Source organism: Meleagris gallopavo, chromosome 4 (genome assembly GCF_905368555.1).
Source record: "Meleagris gallopavo chromosome 4, MGAL_WU_HG_1.1, whole genome shotgun sequence".
Lineage (NCBI taxonomy): Eukaryota > Metazoa > Chordata > Aves > Galliformes > Phasianidae > Meleagris > Meleagris gallopavo.
Genome location: NC_139407.1, coordinates 39,212,982 through 39,232,350, shown reverse-complemented (window position 1 = coordinate 39,232,350; position 19,369 = coordinate 39,212,982). Strand labels below are relative to the sequence as shown.

General features: G+C 35.8%; 1 long non-coding RNA gene across 1 annotated transcript in view; it reads left to right on the top strand.

The window, feature by feature from the left end:
- The window catches only part of LOC116216569 (uncharacterized), a 119,790-nt gene that overhangs the window by 59,226 nt on the left and 41,195 nt on the right, over nt 1–19,369 (top strand). The window contains exon 2 of the long non-coding RNA XR_004159624.2: nt 15,012–15,122. This is a non-coding gene — a long non-coding RNA (uncharacterized LOC116216569). The remainder of the gene's footprint in view (nt 1–15,011; nt 15,123–19,369) is intronic.

The window sequence follows — 19,369 nt, the reverse complement described above, 5'->3', positions numbered from 1 at the left end:
GAGAAATATTATATAAATTGAGCTATAGTATTTTATTGTTCCAGAAATTTATACTCCTTAATCCATCCTTGGATGTTACATTTTGGAATAAATGCTTTTAAAGTCAAATTTGCCCTTCACAGTTGTCAGTCTGGCTTAATCATTTGAAAAACAATCCTTTAAAATAACCGTTGTAATTAGACTTTTACAATAATGGGTGCTAGTGATTATCAGCAAGTGGCATTGACTTCAATAGGCTATCCATTCAAATAATTGTTTTTTAAGGAATTCACATTTAAGTGCTCTAAATGATTCATTTTTATCCCTAAAAGTTATTCTCCAGCTTGTTGGAGTTATCCCAGGTGAAAAGCAAAGCAGTCAGAGAACAAAAATTAGGACAGTCCTAAGTCATGCAGCTACTCTGGATTACCTGTGCTGGTGTTGCTTCCACTGGTGCACTTACTTGGGTGCATCTTAGCCTTTATTTTGCAAGAAGCTGTGCATTTTTTAAAACTGTCTACCCTGGATTTTTAGGAGCAATGGAGGCCTGTCCCTACTGTGAATAACAGAAGCGAGCAGGTAATCAGCTGGATGAACTTGGCCGCAAGCTCTATTATGCCTTCTTGGTTGGACCAGGCAGCCCATGCTCAGGTGATTGCTGAGTTCAGCAGATGTTCAGAGTTCAGTGAAAAAGTGGTTAATGGGAGCTGGCTGCAGCAGCATGACAGTCTAAGCTGATACTCTAATGGAGAGAAAGCTTGAGAGGTTCTGTTTGTAAACCAACTTTTTATTTCTGCAAGAAGGCAGGCATACTGCTCAGCTGCCAAGTAACATGACTGTATTCAGTGGAGACAGTCCCATTTAGAACATGGAGAGGCACAGCCAGTGCCTGTCTGATAATGAGAGCTGGGCAATGATTATGTTTTCTAACCTCAGTGGTACTCATTCAGAGCAGTAGTATGCCAGGGAGAACTGGAGCTCTGTTCCCAGCACTTTAGCAGGCAGCTTGCTGTACTCTTACTACTTTGTCCTCTCTCTGGAGAATTTAAACTTGCAGGCACTTTGTACTTGTTTTCATTCTTCCCTTTGTTCCTTTGGTGATTTTTCCTGTAGTTGCTGGGAGCTGCTGAAGATTTCCTGGCCCCTTTTATCAGAGCTCTGCATGCAGCCTGGCACTTGACTGCTCTACATGTTGTTTTGTGGGTTGTGGCATAACAGATAGGAAAGCTAGCAAGCACTGAACTTTTTGAACCAGCTGAGTCCATAAAATATTCTGCACAGGCACATCTAAAAATATTATTTTGAAATTCAAGTGAAATTTTTTTGAAGTTATTGACCATTTATAACCTGTAGATAGCTTAAATAGGCAAATAAACATTTGTTGTAATTTGCTGTAAACAGATTTAATAAAAAGGAACCTTTTAAGCCAAGAATATAACGTAAGTCATTCCATTCCTCTGAATTCATTTAGTTTTCGTGAATAGCAATTCAAGACTGAAAAAACTCATCCATGACAGATCTCTGAGTCACTGTAGATCCAGGAGCTGGAAGGGAGAAAAATAGTTCTTTGATGTTTTAAGAAAGAGCTAAGGAAGAACGGTGAAAACATGGAACATAATTCTCAGAGCTCAGTGGTATACATATAGTAGAAATTAATTTTTTAAAAGGACTATCAGTCATTTAGACAAACATGAAGATTAAGTCAGGATATTTCCACAAATGCTGATTTCTTGACAAATCTGGCTTAAAAAGAACTTCCAAAAATTGTAGAGATAATGAAGAGAACGTAAAGATAGTTGTAATCTGTGTGGATCTAGATAAATAACTTTAACGGGATGCAATGTTCTGTATAGGATTATTCATTAGTCATGTATGAAAGCTGCTATTCTAGAGGATTGAAATCTCAGTGAGTGATTGAAATCACATCTCAAAACTGAATGTTCAGAACTAGCTCTGAAAAAAGTAGTATGAAATTCATGGAGGTTAATGGTGCTCATCTTCATGCCATGCACAAATATCTTGGAGAAAGACTTACAGATGTGCAAATTTCTGACACAGTGTTCAATCTTGTAACAAAGTTATGGACCCTCAGGAAGGGTGATCTGTGAATTCTGCTGGCATTTGAGATGAAGCTATGGGAATCTGTGAAGTTTTGATGCATTGCTCTGGGGTCATCTGGCAAACCAACAGTGAGAATGAGAGTGCTGTAAAAAGAATCAGTGAAAAAGGAGCTTTAGCTGTTGGGGTGTGCTTTCCTTAGGAAGATGAGTCAAACTGCTTGCAGACTGCATTTGGTCAGCTGGGGAAATGCAGGCCAAGATGTGATCTGAGGAGAAAGTGGCTGGGCAACATCACAGAATGATTCAACGAGCATCTGATGAACTTGTGGATGCTGAAGATGGATAAAAAACTGCATGTGTTTGCCCTTGTGTGCTAATGGACAGTCTTTATTGTTGTTGAGATTTGCTGGAAGTCGTGCCTTGTCCTGAGTGCCCCAGGACATACCACAAGGAAAGAGGTATCCTATTTAATTTCAGGTGTGAAGCAGCTTTAGAATTATGGTGTGATCAAGACTAAAAGGTCAGGAGAACAATAATTGTACAAATGTAGAACTAAAGCAGGAAGTCAAAAGAAATATGTGGCCTTTTTAACTAAGGTTTGCATTTGTTCGTCTATTCATTTTAGGTTTTTTTTCTGCTACCCCTCAGATGTGAGGCAGCGAAAGTAATAAGCTTCTCTCTGTTTAAAATATATATCCTGCCTGTCTTTACTAGCTTCCTTCTGATGTTTCCTTAATACATGAATGCTTCTAAGGCCTAAATCTCAGACTTTACTTCCTGTTAATTTGAGGTGAACTAAGTAGAATGTCCAGGCTAAAATTGCTTTGCAAATCTGCAGTACAAGGTTTGGTTAATGTTATCTTGTACAGATTTACAGCAGTGTGTCAAACTATGATTCAGGTTTTTGTATTGGTGGATTAATTTTTCACTGTCTTCCACAGTGGAGGAAAAATCCCTTCTTTGTACTTTTCATTCATTTTTACATATCCTACAGTGTCATACCCCTCTCTATTAACACAAAGACTTCTTTTATTTTATATGCCTGAAAAAAGCAGCAGGCTTCTCTCCTAATCAATGTTGTCTAGGTTCATCGCTGGAGGGCCTAGGTCATTAGTAATAAAGGTCATTACTTGATGTTTCCAGCACACTGAGACTTTCAGATGATCCCTCCTTCCTTCTTTTAATCTCTCGGTGGCAAGAAACAAGTCTGGCCTCCTGTTATTAAAGTTATTTTATTTCTTAAAGAATAAACTGGTGAATTCCTGAAAACAAAAGCTCTATAATTGTCATCGTATGTGCATAATGGATGTGAATGTGACAGCACAGGAAACTTGGAAGCAGAGAAATGAGGAAGAGAATTAGGGGTTAGCTATTACATTCACCTTAAGTTCCTACAAGGGACTGAATCAAATACTGAAGGAAAATCCCACGGAGCCCTGAGGCTCCATGTCATGCCTGCCCTCATTACCTTACTTCTTAGCCTCGTCTGATTCCTAGCATCCTAATTGAAAAGACACTTTGTAGTAAAAAGATGTGTTTGAATCACTTTGAAAATACCAGCTCCTATGGTATTTTTCCCACCAATTGTTTCTCTGGATCTTTGAGCTTATTAAACAAAATGATCTTCTGAGGCTTCATGGAGTGCAGGCATAACTCTGCTGCCCGCAAGTAAGGGCAAAAATAGCAAATTCTAAACATGGTGTTTTGTTCAGGTTTTTAATGAGTGTTAGCTTGTCTCTCATATTTTCCTTCCCCCTCTTGTTTTGCCTTTAATCTCTCTCTTCTCCATGATTAAACAGCTGATTTAGTGGAGATAGTTTTTAATTTTTATACTGAGAATCTATATGTTTTTATAGTGAACATAAATGCTCTATTTGTACAGAGATGAGAATATTCTCCTGGGGTGAAGGTAAGGTATTTTTATAGTCGATCTGGATAAAGTCGCATTCTTGCAATTTTCATTTGATAAGAGCAAGATGGGTAAAGATAGTGCAAATCTAATTCTGCTTCTTCATCCTTACACCCTGCTACTTCTGTTTTGCAGTGCTTAGAGAAGTGTATGGCTGTAGTTCACTGGAAAACCACAGATTCTCTCCTGAAGGTTGTGTCTTCCAAGATTTTGCTGGCTTATGAGGGGTCTCTAGGAGAGAAGGAAAGTTAAATGCATGTAACTTGAAACAAGGGCCAGATTTAAAGGTCAAAGAGCGATGAAAAGCAAGCATTAATAGCTCCTGAATTAAATTTTTGGACAAAACATAAATTCTGTTGGCCACCTGAGTCACTGCTGGATATTCTTCAGCTTTACAAATTGCTTCTCTTGCTGAGAAATCTGCATTGAAAGAGTAGTCCTGAATAAGCTGATCCCACCACTCATACTTCATCTCCTCTTTCCTCCAAACAGGACCCTGTTCAACAGCCTGTAGCACTTTCTTTCCCATGACACCAGAGCCTATTCTGCAATTCCACACCTGCCCTTATAGTTTAATTTTTTAAGAAAAATGGTAGCTGGGCAAAGTTTATTGGAAAAACAACAAACGGAATTGTCAAGCAGACGCATGAAAAGATGATGTGTTGATTTCAATGACTTCCAAGAAAATAAATATTTTGTCAATTTAAAGCCACCTGCCTTTCCCACAGATAGCTTTTAAAGTATTGCTTTATAAGTGCAGTTGTGGAGCACACAGGCATTTTTTGACGATTAATGATAAATTATAACCAGTTGCATTTTGAAAAATGTTTTCCTTCTTTATTAAGAAACATAGTGGTATTCACAACTGCTCTGTTATTTCTTCTTATGTTCAGAGACTGACCTAATAAGGGTTAGTAGTGATGTTTCTCACAAGTATATTTAGGGACCTTGAGAAAGCCTATAAATGGAAAAAGTTGCAGTGCTGTTGGTGTCCTCACTTTGTGGATAGGTCAATTGTGGCTGAAAGACAATAAATGCCCTTATTTGCTTTGTAAGACAATTCTATTTGCCAATTTACAGGTATTTACTTATGCTAGGTTTCAGAATTCCTTTTATACTTTGGCATATCTGTTTTGGAGACAGGCAGAGTTATCTGTGGAAGGAGTCTTGGAGTACTGTCAGTTCAAAAGAAAGTGTGACTTTATTTTGAAACAGTCCTATACATGTGATGTGCAACTGCTCTGCTCTGACATACAGTGAGAGGAGAAAAGCAAAGCAAATTGAAGTTAAGTGCTTCCAAGAGGAATATTTTTTTTCTTTTCTTTTCTATCTTTTTTTTCTTTTCTTTTCTTTTCTTTTTTTTTTTTTTTTTTTTTGGATGCCTGAACCTGATATGGGAGATCACCTACTTTCACTGAAAATTGCAGAGGATATGAATTTTAAATGGTGGATTCCTGAAGACTCTCAAAACAAAGCAAAAAGTCAGTTTTATTTCTCCCAAAACACAGAGGTGTCCATTCATTGCAGTGTTAATCTGTTCTGTGGCATGTAATTTCACTGAAAAGAGTCATGTTGGGTAGAAAAGGCCTCATGGTAATTCATTTTTAAAATATAATAATTTGTAGAATTAGTAGGATTTGAATGATTTGGCTAATATTATCACTACCTTGTCTGTGCAATTAGATTTTATCTTGTTTTATGAAATGTTTTATTTGTTTTATATACTTGGGTTCATAAATATGTAATAAATTTAAAGTGTAAAATTATGTGGATATTAAAATACATGTTTATCATTTGCATACATTTCACTGCCAGCAAGCCAAGGAGGTGAATAAAATACTGAAGTTATATTTGATAAACAGGTACCCATAATTTATTTGTAAAGATACTTATGGGAAAATGATCCCAGTTTTATTTTAAAATTATGAATTAATTTCTTCCAGAAATAAAAGAAAAATAAAAACATTGGTGCGTATTGAAAATAGAAATATTTTTAATTGTATGTGGTTCAAGTACTCAGTAGATGAAATTAAAAAAAAAAACAAAAACAATACGGTATTTGTTGTTAGCTATTCCTGATTAAAATCCAACTGTCTTTAAAAATTCCATGTAAATCTAGGTCCATTAAAAGACAAAAAAAGGACCCGAGCAGAGTATAAGCTACTGTTCTCAGGTGAATGTGTAGGTATAATAACACGAAGTTTAGAGAAAGAATCTGAAGAGGGTATAATTATCGTGTGTTATGAGAGAAAGTTCTCTTTACCTGGAACAGTCCCTCTGCACAAGGATCAATGATATTTCCATAGCCTAGGTGAGGGATTTGTTTGAACTGAAATGAACTGTGCAACAGAGAAGAATCCTGCACTAACAGGATGACTTAACTCTAATTATTTTATTCTGTATTTATTTTTTTGAAATTGCATCTTGCTTACAGAAAGGTCAAAAACAACAGGGAGAATGTATATGATACCTGGAAAGATTAGTATTTAGGAGAATACAGGAAGGGTTTGCTGCGGGTGTGAAATTGACTGCAGGCAAAGCTTTTAGCAAATGTTAGTGACTGTTAGATCACATAATCATTTATCTCCAGTGGCTTAGGTCAATCTGTATCCTTCCACAGAAAGATAAAAGCAAATTGATGCATATTAGACTAGCACTGGTGAGGATGTGTTGTTTTTGAGAAAACCATTGGTATTTTTTGCATTTTAAATGCACTGGTTGGTGTTATGATACCTCCTCGTTACAGCTGGCTGCTGCACTAGAATTCCCATCATTTATTTAGAAACTCATGGGCTTTCTTCTCATACAGGTTCTAATTTTTTGGCTGTAAGGGATGACAAATATAACAAATGTGCCCAAATCACATGTATATCACCTAACTCAGTGAGTTGAAAATTACCGCTAACTGCTTCGTTCATTTAATAAAGCTGATTGCATTCACTAGAAGCTTTCTGCATTGTAGGAAGAACAGAGTTTCTTGATCTAACAGATATTTGAGGATTTTTCTGAATGATAGCTACTTGCTATGTGCCTATCAGATCAGAAAAATATGCTGATGCTTGCTGTTATAGGCCATTATAATCATAGTCATAGTATTACTATGCAGCTTAGCAGGCATCATGATGCAGGATCTCTGTAAGATCATTTGGGACATCTAATTCCCACTGAACTGAAGAGCAATAAGAAAGAAAGAAAAAAAAAAAAAAAAGCAGGATTTGTCAGAGTTGCTTCTTTGTGAAAACAGTCAGTAGTAAAGTAGGATATTGTACTATGTGATCCTTTGTGATTGACCAGAGCCTTGAAACAGATTTTTGCTGGAATTTGAATTTATCCAAATATAGAAAATACCAGTATTGCTACCAGATGCCAAACAGGGTTAAAATGAGCATCAGGGCTCAGAACTGAAATAACTGTAATCCAGCTGGATTTTTGGGTAGGCTTTAGGACCTGGTCTAATATCTCAGTTCATACTAGCAGACTTTGATTCATGTCTGTTAGCAGAGCAGCAAGAGATGTAAATTACCATTCTGGTATCAAAAACAGAATGGTAATTTTTTTTTTTTCTTTTTTCTTCCCTTCACCTCCTCGACTTAAAGTTTTGCCCTTAATTAAGTTATTGATCTATCATATGACTGTTCTGCCATTAACCTGCACTTGCTCTCTTTGGAGCTAATGAGGGGGGAGGACCTAGAAAGAAGAGAAGCAATAAGGATCATGTTAACAAAATCCATCTTCAGAGCTGTTACAAACTTCAATCAGAATGGGAATAAATTGGGGCTCAGGATTCTGAATTGCAGGAAGCTGTAAAAATGTGCTGTCTTGTTTTCTTTGGGATATACCATTACACTCTTAGTTGCTCTGTTTGAATGTGCAGTTTACTAAAATCTACTGCTCCAATGGTGGTGAGGATATCCTATGTAATTTACGAATTCTTATTGTGACTGTCTAATTTTGTCTTTATTTCTCCTAAACCATGTGTTGCTTGCCAGGCTTTCAGCAGGTGTGGTGGAAATACTTAATTTCACTCTAACATACAGTTGGAGGTTTTTTGATTTTCCTTTTAGTCTTTCTCAATTTGAAATGGAAGAATTTGGGGTCAGGAAATAAAACAAAGGTGTAGCTTAGATTCTGATTTAAGTGGAAAAAGATCTGCTTGGAATGATGTGTGTTGGAAGGGGCCTAAAAGTCCAACTAGTTCTGACCCCTCTATCATGGGCAGGGACACATCCTACTAGACCGGATGTCCAAAGCCCCATCCAGCCTGGCCCTGAACACCTCCAAGAACAGAGTATCCACAGCTTCTCTGGACAGCCTATTTCAGTATCTCACCACCACTGAAGCCAAGAATATCTTCTTAGTGTTTAATTTAAATCTATCTTATTTTAGTTTAAAGCCCCTTGTCCTATTACTACATGCCTTTCTAAAAAGTCTCTCTCCATCTTTATTTAGGACCCTTTAAATATTGAAAAGCTGCAAAATGGCTCCCCAGAGCCACCTCTTCTCGATGATAAATAACACCACCTCTCATTTCAGGACGCAGTTATTACTGATTTTAATATACGTATAATATAACTACAAGTTGCATCATCTGAATATGTAGATACCTATGATAGCTTGCAGAATAAATAATCATTTAAATAACTTGATAATTTATTAATACTTTCAAACTGAGGTTGGTATGATTAAAGCCAGCATTGAACTGGGAAAATTCTAAATGTATGAAAACAAAACAAAGTTATCCTAAGCCCTAGGTTACGAAAACTTCCATCTCTTAACCAGGGTCTCTTTCTGTTTTCTTATGAAAAAAAAAAAAAAAAAAAAAAGTAGGTTGAAGATTAAAAACAGAAAAAGAGATGGAAAAAAAGACATATATATATATATATTATTTAAGGCCAAATCATTTAAGTCACCTTAAGTCCTTTTGAATCTGTTGAATCTCTTTGAAGTGTACAGAGGAATAAGATCCTTGTGGTATCACTGGGGACATCTCATGAGCCCAGGTGTTGTTCACAGAAGTGGCCGCTGAGCAGGGCTTGGTGGGTCACAGTTTTAAACATGAGTACTCCTAAAGATACTTGAGCCAAATGGCACAATGTCACTGTTTGACATTGTGCCACTGTTTAACATTGTGCCATTGTCTATTTAAGTGAAGAATGCCTTGGTTAAAAAGTAGGAACTTAATGTTGATAAGTTATCTTCTATATACATATTTTGAAAATATTTCACTTAAACAGTATAGCGTTTTCTAATTTATTGCATCTTTGTTTTGATATATGAAGTAATGCTGATCTTGCTCCCAGGCTAGTAGTGTTAGAATCATAGAATCATAGAATTTTTACACATTTGACACATTTTTACATCCTACAATTTAGTATTCTAGCAGCTTTTTTCTTTGAGCTAGGACTGTCATCCAGTTGGGACTGAAAATAACAAAAATAGTCTGAACTTAATTACAGTTTTAGGATCTTAGTTCTCCAGTAAAATGTCAATATTTTTCCAAAATGCTGCCTCCTAGGTTAAAATAAATAAGTCAATTGCTGGCAGAAGGTGGAAACCAGTCCTACTCTAGATACATTATTTGGAAAATAGAAGCACATTCTTGAAAATTCAACAAGTAGCAAGCATATTAGTTCCAAGTAGGTTTTGTAGATGTGCTTCATTTCAATTTTTTTTCGCCCCTTCTTACAGGTGTTAGAACTACATTGCTGATAGGTTTGAGATTGCTGTTGCTCACTATCTCAGTAGCAGCTAAGCCAATACTTGTATTCTAATCAGATTAAATGCAAGATTTATTTTGGTCCGCTTATGAAATCCAAGTTATTCAGCCTGATCTCTTAAAGGTTTTCTTTCACTGCGTCTATTTAAAAGGACAATAGTATAGGATTTAACAACACATTTTTTTCCTAAAATGTTTGAGAGAAGATTAAGAAAATCAAATCACAGTCATCAGGTCTAAGAATTTATTTTGTATCAATGAGAAATACAACTGACAACAGGGTTTTGTATACTTCAAATTTCTGGAGAAAAAAATGATGTTACATGTATCCAGACTGGAATATGAATCTGATACCAGCATTCAGCCCAAGTTTCAGTAAAACACCAATGTTCCTACTTATGTAGAAATTAACTGGAAGTTTTCCCATAACTAGGTTGGATATTTCTTTCACATTTAAATTCTGCATTTTTTTTTTTCCCCGGAGGATCTAGTAGTTGTTTTGCTACACTTGTAGCCCACCATTTCTCCAGGTTGGTACTTTTCTACCTTCAGCAGTGCCAGTAACGATAACAGAGTCTTTAACTGAAGAAGACTTGAGTGCAACTCATATCAATTGGCATTTATTTAAATAAGCATTCACAAATTTCTGAAGTGAGCCTTCGGTAAAATTTGTATTAAATTTTTAGAGTGACGTAAAGTAGAAAGGCAGGCACAAGCCATACTGTGTATTCTTTGATTTTTGCAGAGATAAAAGGCTACAGAAAAGAGTCATTTTTTAGGTTATTCAGTCAACCAGTTTCAACACTCTCAGGACAGTTCTGAATAACAACCTTGGAAATTATTATTGTTCTAACATTGGTTACTTCTGAAGTGAATGCTACCATGCTTCTGTTCAATAATATATATTCACTTTTTTTTTTTATTTCAAGTCACCACTACTTGAGAATGTAATCTTTTTGGAGATTTTTCTGCTTCAAGAGTAAAGCTGCATATGGCTATGCCACTTATTTCATACTGTAAGTTTCTGTATATCTGTGCTATGCAAAATGGCTTTCCCCATAAAAATTGCAGATTTGACACTCTGTGTTTATGCCGTAAACAAAGTCTGGTACAGAAAACAGTATTTGTCTACATTGCTAGACAATATTCTTGTGTAGTTTAAGTGACAGCATTTCTGAATATTTTGTAACAAGGTTTCTTTCTGACTTGAAGTATATGGAAAGAGAGGATGGAGGAAGAGTAAGTGATTCTAGGATGTTGAGATAGACCAGTATAGCTTTCTTGATTGCGTCCCACTTGGCTTAGGCTACCTACAGAAGTGTATGACAGCTCTTCAGATGTGCGTGTTGGTATGAGGACTGTGAGTGCCTCATACATGGGTAGAGATGGAAATGGTAGGAGGAGGTTTGAAAACAACAGAGGAAAAAGAAAGAGAATAAAATTAGATAATAATAAAAATATCAAACAGAAGTGTTAATTGGAATATCTACTGATTCTACCTAATGTCTAGGAGGGCCTTTTTGTGTAAAATGTGTAGCAAAACCTTGGTGCACAGTGAATGCAATGAAGAGTGATAAAAAGCATATATATAGAGCTCCATTCCTAAAAATTATAGTAACTTACATTAGTCAAATACCTAGATGAATATGGAAGGAATAGAGATGATATGGCAATCTGAAGGTAAAAAGTAAAATTCAGAGTTGGAGTGAAGTATGCTTTATGTTAAATGCTTATAAAAGGTATGAAATTCAGTATAGTTGGCAGCTGAGTTATGTAACAGAGCAGGGAGTAGTGAGATACGGTATATTTCAGAGTCATAAATATGTCTGAGACATGCGTAAAGTACTTTTTATAACATTTGTCTGCATTTTTTTCCTGACAAAGCATTTTTCCATTTGAAGAGGTGGAAATATTCATGAAAAAGTTTAATTTCCCTCAATTTCCCTCTAGAATAGAACTTTACAAGTACACAGAACCACTGTTACTTGCAGTTCTTTTTGTTTTTTTTTGTCTTTTTTTTTTCCTCCTATTTGAATATCAAACTGATAAGGAATAACAAAAAAGAAAAGTAGTGATGTTCTTAGAGAAAGAAGATAAATAAGAAACAATTATATAATTAATAATATAAGCAGTAATAAAAGAATATCTGAAGTCGGGAAGCTCAAGCTGTGTGTGCATATATGGATACATATGCTTGCATAAGTGGTAGTAAAATGTATAGATTTTAGTTGTGAAGCAGCAGGCTGTGCTTCTGGATTCAACTGCATTTTCTAACTGTTAAAGGATTCATTGTTTATCCTGTGGCAGCACACAGGAGCCTAAGTCTTGCACCACAGTCAGACTGTGCTAAGTGAAATTAGGTAGAAAATTAAAAGATGATTCAAGCACTTTTCTAGAACAGCTTTTTGTTTATTTGTTTATTTATTGGCATTGGTGGTTTTACGTGAGTCAGAAATATGGCTTGGTAGGCTCTGGGATCAGTTCACCAGAAATAAAGCCACGTGGGCAGATTGCTGCATCCCTGTATTCTTTGACTTAGTTGGACTGAACTTTGCACAGGTGTAAAGAATTGTAGGTCTGGCTTTGGCAGTGAGAACTAAAGGACCTGGTTTCATTAATACTGAGATTAACAAAGGTCTACTTATTTATGAGTATTTAAAGGTTCTTAGAGCTTTAGAAGAGAAGGACAGTTAAACTGAAGACTTTTTCACAGGAGGTAGATTAGCACTCTGTATTTGGATTAGGGTGAAAATCTATTTTTAAACATTCTGAACTGTAAAGGCTGTGACAAGAAACTGTAATACATGGAGGTGCTTTAGTGAGAAAAGAGGGTGAAGTGAGCACACTGTCTGTAAAGAATAAATGTATGCTCTAATTTTTCAATTTCCTCAGTGCTCTGTTTTCATTCAGCATCACAAAGAGTTTCTCTCAATACAAACACTGGTTCTAGAGCAATGTAAAAAAGCAAGATCTTTAGCAAATAGAATCACTAATTCCCTAAAGAAGAAAATAAAAAGATGCAGCAGCAGGAATCACTGAAGAAGTAATAGGATTGTAAACTATGACAGTGCTGGCTGACCTTAGAACTGCTTAGAGAGATTAGTAAAAATGGAATAAAAATCATAGAATCATAGTATGGCCTGAGTTGAAAAGGACCACAATGATCATCTATTTTCAACCCCCTTGCTATGCAGGGTCGCCAACCACTAGCCCAGGCTGCCCAGAGCTACATCCAGCCTGGCCTTGAATGCCTCCAGGGATGGGGCATTCACAACTTCCTTGGATAAAAAAGATGTGATAGGGAATTATGTTGTGGTTGGACTTGATGATCTTTAAGGTCTTTTCCAATCTGAGTGATTCTATGATTTATAAACAATAACAGCTTTTCCAAAATGAGAACACAGCACAAAGGCAGACTCTGCTTCCAGATAAATAAATGGGAGATGAGGGTTAGCAGCAGCCTAAATGCAGACAAATAGTGAGTATAGGTGGTGTCCCCATGGAGACAGTCAGCAGCGCAGCACAACCCACAGGTGTAAAGCAAGAGAGAACAAGCTTCTTCATGTAGCTTATTCACTCAGAAGGACATGGCAGCCCAGTGGGAATAGCAGTGGCTATTGCCACAACTGCGCTTGTACCCAACCTGCTGCCCTTACTTGCATCTTCTACCATAATGCTGAGAAACTTTCTTGTCTTTCAGGTTAATATTTTTACTAATAGTTGTGGATAACTGTGTATTCTCCATTTTCTGGCTGGGCTCTTTAGGGTGCCTGTAAGACTTAGGCATCATCTCTTCCTGTTTGAAGAGCTGGCTTGAAGGATGACCTTGTCCAGAAGCCCTTTTTGATGCGAATGGGCTCAGTTTGCAAAGCTGTCTGCACGTCACCTGTGGGGTGACTTTTCTGTACACATAGTTCATAGCAGACTTGTCATCCCCAATTCAGCATCTTTTCCTCTCATCTTCAGGAAGTGTCCAGTCTTCTCCCCCTTTATTTATTGAAAGACTAAAGAAAGAGTCTCACTGTTCAGCAATAAAGCACGTTAGTCACTTCTTATTTCTTTCTGCAGCAGTTCAAGGACTCGGGTTTGCAAAAACAGGTACAGTATAAACGTAGATGGCAGGTGAGGAGAAAGCATCTTAAAAGATGCTGTGAGTTTTTTCATGTTTGTCACTAAATGTAAGAAATTTCATGTAATTTATTAGCTTTCCTTCTCACTTCTTCTGAGGAAAAAGCTGTGATCTGATTTTTTAGAAGCTACTGGGAAGAATGCTAAGAATTCCCATTAGCTGCTTTCTAACAGCCAGGAAGTCATGTATGTCAGCTGAAAATCTGAAACAAAGAGTAAGGGTTATTCATTTTCTTAAGTTTAAAAAACATTTTTTTCCATTGGAACGTGACACATTCCAGATGAAATAAATGAGTTCCCCCTGGCAGTCTTGCAGTTCATCAGGTTTTTCCTTTTCAACTATGCTACAACACAGTGGAGATACAGGACAAAGTTTCCATAGTTTATGCATTTTTCTCTGACTTCACAAAAAACAGCAAAGCTCGTGGCAGTAATGAAAGTACATGGAAATAAGTGTTAAGCTCAGAGAAAGCTGATCTGGCTAATTCAGTGCAATTGTTTGAATGTTGGAGGGAAAACAGTCAAATCAGATTTTCTGTCAGCAGCAGGTTGCTTTTGTTAACTGTGATACCCAGGTGCAGGTTCCCAATTCCAAACTCTTGGCCATTAGAGGCTGAGTTAACAGAGTAGTGAGAAATACAGTCTTCAGGCATTGGAATGACAGCTGCAATGCTCCCGAAACTATCCTGCCAGCCAATGCACAGAACTGCCCAGACACTTCTGTGAAAGCAAATCTTTTCCAGTTATTTCCTTAAACAGTTGGATTGAAGTACCTAAACTGGTAGTTAGAAGAAATGAAACAGAGAGGGAATGCTATCGAAATCAAGATGGTGACGTTCCTCCAGATAAGCTCTAGTTATGCAAAAGCCTAGATTATCCATATTTTATTTTCTCAGGAACAGAGCAGAAGGAAAGTCCATACTGGAAAGAAAGGTAATAAAATGGGAAAAAAATAACACCACCACAGAGGCTTTATTTTTAACTGAGTTCTATTTCTCTTGTTATTTTATTTATCTAATTATTTTATTATTCAAGAGATGTAAGTCTCACAAATGAGAATCCTGAAAAAAAGCGCTCATGTCTTCTTGCATGTGTTGACTCTCAAATATTCTTTCTTTAAGAAAAGAAGATTTGTTAAAATATAAGCAACAAATAAATTGAATTGTGCTTACCAATTTAGTTTCTCATCATTGACATCATTAACTTCATGTTTTGGTAGGTGATGCTCCTGATGCAGGAAGGTGGGGATGGCACTGGATTCTGTGACAGAAGGAAAGAATGCAGGAAATAACTCCCCAGTTCACTTGATTTTTACCTGATGATTTACAAGGTATGTAAATGAGGAGACAGCCACAGAAGGTACCTTTAATGGCATCTTAATGCATCATGGAATTTACGACAGGGCTTGTGCACTCAACTGTTGGAAGCAGATGCTGCCATAATTCTACTTAATACTCAGTAGCAAAGTAAAGCATATTGTTTTTTGTAGAAATGTTTATGAAACATTAATAAGAATAACATGCACCATTCAATGCTGGCCATATAATGTGAAATCTTTTCATAAATATTGATGAGGGTGACATTTGGGTTCACTGTATAAATTGATTTTGAAGTAGCACTTCTGAGATTCCCTGTCATTTCTTTCCATCTTAGTCATATTGGGATCCTTAAAAGAGGTAGAATAGTGAGGAGTCAGTATCATACATATCTAACATAAGAGCAGCTTTCAGAGACTTAAAGCTGCTTTGTAATTGCACAGGATGTTCTGTAGTTTGAAACCAGGACTTTTCACCTATTTTTTACTACTGACTTTAGAGGAATTATTTAACTTCATTATATCTAATGCCTCCCATCTATCTATCTAATATACATGTATAAATTCTAGATTTCTTTGTGTTGATCTGTGGTTTCCATTAAATAATCTTTGGAAAATTTGCAATTTTCTATGCGTAACTGAACTGTCCAAGTTAGTTTTTCAATATTACTGGTCATGGGATTTTCAAGTGTTGTATATTTGCAAAATAAGCTTTTGTCACTTTCTCTTTTGTATAAATTTGATTTACTGATTGCAGAGATTATATGGTCTGTCTTTCTCTTTTAAGTAGTTTGAATCAGCCTTTGAACCCACACATCTCTGACATTTTTAGCAATGGTACTTGGCTGACAATAATATATTTTGCTACCTTGTTCTGGTTGAAATGGGAGATTCAAGCTGTGAAACTCTTTCTCACCCCTCCCCCCCCTTTTCTCTCTTTCTCTCTCTTTTCAAATATGTCTTAATTGCTAAATATCCTTCACTGTTTAGGGTCTCATTCTTATTATGAGATATCTTGAAATGATCAGAAAAATGAGAAAGTTTTGATAGGATTGCAGGTATCCTTATTTTTCATATACAGAATTAACTCTTGGAAAAATTATGCACTAAATCTTCCTGAAGAAGACTGCAAACGATTCAGTAAAATTGGATGTAGAGAAGGTGATTTTTAATATATTGATGAGCTTCAAATCAACCATGACAAAATATCTGTGAGGTTTGAATGAGCGCCTTTAATACAAAGCCTTTAGTGGATGTGCTTTAAGTATTTGAGAAAGATGAAATGTCTAGTGAAGCCAGCATTTGTTCTAAACATTGTGATGATTTGAACTGTTTGAAAAATGACCTTTTATCTCCTTGGAAAACTCTGAATTTCTGGCAAAAAAACAAACTCTATTTTTTTTGCTATAAATTTTTAACATTTGTATCTGGGATTGCTGTCATGGTATCTCAGAGAAGTCTTATACATGTGGCTCATATGTCCATCTATACTATTAATACATTCCCAGCCCATTTATATGTTCCAGAAGATATCACTGTCATTTGTTTAAGCATCTAGCACACAGTGAAGAATGAAGATGTGGTAGTAATTTATTTCTAACTGCAGTCAAAAGCTCCGGTGTTGTATCTGAATCAAAATAGTTATTTCCAGGTATAGTTTTGATGGAAAAAATTGGAAAACAATCGCAAATTTAATTAAACTGACAGTTTATTGTCAGAAGGTTTATTTTGTGAAAAAGCATTGTGTGCCATTGGCACTCGCAGCATCACTGCTAAGCTGCTAGATGGAGTGGGGGGGAGGCTCAGGTAGCATTTCTTGTGTGGTAAATGAGAATTTTGTGTGAAAACTTAACCCAAGGAAGGGAATGCAGCCCAGGTTGTCTTCTTAATAATCTTGTCTGCTTAATTCAGTGGAAAGACTGATATTAAGAATCATAACTCAGTACCATAACTTAATAAGTTCTCTGTTTTTAAATATGTTTTAATTAAGAAATCTACAAAGTGTTGACAGAAATTAGCATTGACTTAACAATACTCTGTGATGAAGTTATATTTCAGAAATCCTTGCACATTTAACTCAGTAGTGTTTCTGAAAGAGAATGAAATTTCTAACTTAATGCTCTGTAAAGACATAAATGTTAAAATGAGGTACAGTTCAAATACGTAGGAAGGAGATTTTAAATAAAAAACTTACAGTCATGGTTTGTACACTTGGATAAGTATTTAAGTGCTAGTTTCTTCACTGTTTCCTAGGATTCAGTATTAAATAAGTTGCTTGCTACTGGGAGTGTTGAGATGCTCTAAGTATAAATAATTTCCTGTTAGTTTCAAAAAAAAAAGCAAGCATATAATATAGATAATATTTTAGTATTGGCAAAAGATTTGAGAAATAAGTAAAGTAACCTAATGTATTTTCTATTTTTGATTAGTAAAGATCTTATTCTCTGATGTCATGAAGCTTGGCTCCAATATGAGGCATTTTTGAATCATTTGTTTTCTTTGATTAAATTTGGTAATTCTTCTTTCTTCCTTTTTTCCTTTTTTTTGTTTTTTTTTTTTTTGTTTTCTTTCTTCTCATTTTCTGCTAGTAGGGACAGGAGAAGAGGAGCGAAACAATGTGTTTAGTTAGTGTACTATAACTGTAATAATGTGAGAGCTCGATTAAATTTAATTAAACAGGTTTAATGACCAAAATGTTAATGCTTCTCCAGTTTATTGTTAAGTTCAAGCCTTAATGTGATTATTTTTACTAATTAATTCAGGGCCACTATGAGCCTTCAGTCTGCGAATTATCTTGATTGCAGAAACCCCCCTTAAAATGAAGAATAGTTATCAACATCTGTGGACCTTATACTGAGTTTCATTAATGTAATCAGGATTTGAGTCATCTCCACAAAAAGCATTTGAATGATCCAGTGAGGAGAAGAGCATTATGTAAGTTCTGTCTGGACAGCATGCTCTTTGTGGTGTGTGTGTGTGCAATAAAAGAAATTCAATTACTTGGCAATGTAGCGAGTTTAACATTTGGCAGAATCTAAAACAAAGATGTTCAAAATTATAAGAAAGAAATAATAAGGCCCAAAGCAAAATTCATTCTCAAATAATTATTGTTCTCATTAACTCTTATTGAATTATGCAAATTGTATTAACATGCTGATATGGTAAGGCAGGATATACCTACTAAGAAAATCACATTCTTGCTTCTAGGTAGCTTATCATAATCTTTGTTATTTTTTCTATTAAATTCTATTTAAAAAAGAAGAAAAAATGAAAGTAAAAAAACCAACCATAAATACATAACAATTATTATATATGTAAAATATCCATAAGGAATTATTTAAATATTTCCAGACTCTCTATGCAACATGGTGAGTCCCTTGTTTCTATTTTACTTGCCTGGTTAAAGTAAAGGGTGGGATGAATTTCTTGTTTCTAGAGGCATTTGGAAAACAGGGCTCTAGATTTGCTGAGAGTCCCAAGAGGCTGAAGAAATGAATGAGAGAAGTTTTTAGGGTGCTCTATCACACTCTTCATAGCATCTTCATATGGGCTTTCCAAAGACTAGTGGAGGAGGGTAACACTAAGCCAGGAAGATCTAGTATTTGCAATACTAGAGGACAGACCATCTTTCAGGTAGGAACGCAGACAAAATGCAGCAGGGATGGGAACTGCCACAATCTTTGATGTCTCTGAGTTGGTTTTGGCACTTGTCCCTCATCTTCTGTGCAGTTCTGTTTCATGAATGCTGATAAAGAGAATCCCATGTGTCAGACAGTGTTATTGATGTTCTAGCACTGTATTTTTTTTTCTGTTACATCTGTTAAATTTATTTGTTATTGATGCATATTATAGAAGTGGATAGCAACTATTTCAAAAATTCCCTATTCATTGTGTATGTGCTGTTTATGCACTGGCTTGTTTGAAAGCTCATAGTTAAAATCATCTAGTGTGGAGTTAAACATTATTTTTAAATGTTTATATTAGTTTATGCTGCACTAGTGTCTGATGCTATCGAAAGCTTTCTCAGAAAGAAACATAATTGCTAGCAATGACTATTATCCCAGTTTGATTTTCAAATAAGCATTTAAGTGTTTGGAAGATTATCTAACATTAGACTAGATCTAGGGAAGCTTTACTTGATCACCATATATGCTTTTTAAATAATTCTGAAAACCAGAAAATACATCTTTTAATATTACCAAGACATTCCTTACCACCCTCTATCATTTGGAGTCTTAAATGGACTACCCGTTGCCTTTTGC